The following is a 350-nucleotide window of genomic DNA, read 5'->3' on the forward strand; positions in this document are numbered from 1 at the left end:
TGAAATAACCTTGAAAATCGAGTTCAAGGTCAAGGTCCTTGGTACCATTACGTGACCCCCTCTGTCCCCTTCTACTTTTGTCTGGACCATTTTTCTGTATCTGACTTAGATTACGAGAAATTCAGGTGGGGAGATTAAAATGGCCCACCCTGTATATCTCATTTTAAGGGGAGATATACACCTAGGAGCCGGAAAAAAAGGTCATCTTTGTGAATTTTTTTAAGGAAAACTATTTGAAATTTCGGATTGGGGGTTTTTCTATCTAAAAGTATACACATTCAGGAATATGTCCAATTTTTTTTATTAAAAAAAATCAAAAATTGACGAGGTTGTGGTATAATCTTTGGAGC

General features: G+C 36.3%; 1 protein-coding gene across 8 annotated transcripts in view; it reads right to left on the reverse strand.

Annotated features, from left to right (window-relative positions):
• Positions 1 to 350, reverse strand: part of LOC116852839 (zinc finger and SCAN domain-containing protein 2-like) — a 102,867-nt gene that overhangs the window by 81,349 nt on the left and 21,168 nt on the right. The gene's annotated exons all lie outside the window — the stretch shown is intronic.

Source organism: Odontomachus brunneus, unplaced genomic scaffold (genome assembly GCF_010583005.1).
Source record: "Odontomachus brunneus isolate Ranch 3 - 2012 unplaced genomic scaffold, Obru_v1 Obru_scaffold_258, whole genome shotgun sequence".
Lineage (NCBI taxonomy): Eukaryota > Metazoa > Arthropoda > Insecta > Hymenoptera > Formicidae > Odontomachus > Odontomachus brunneus.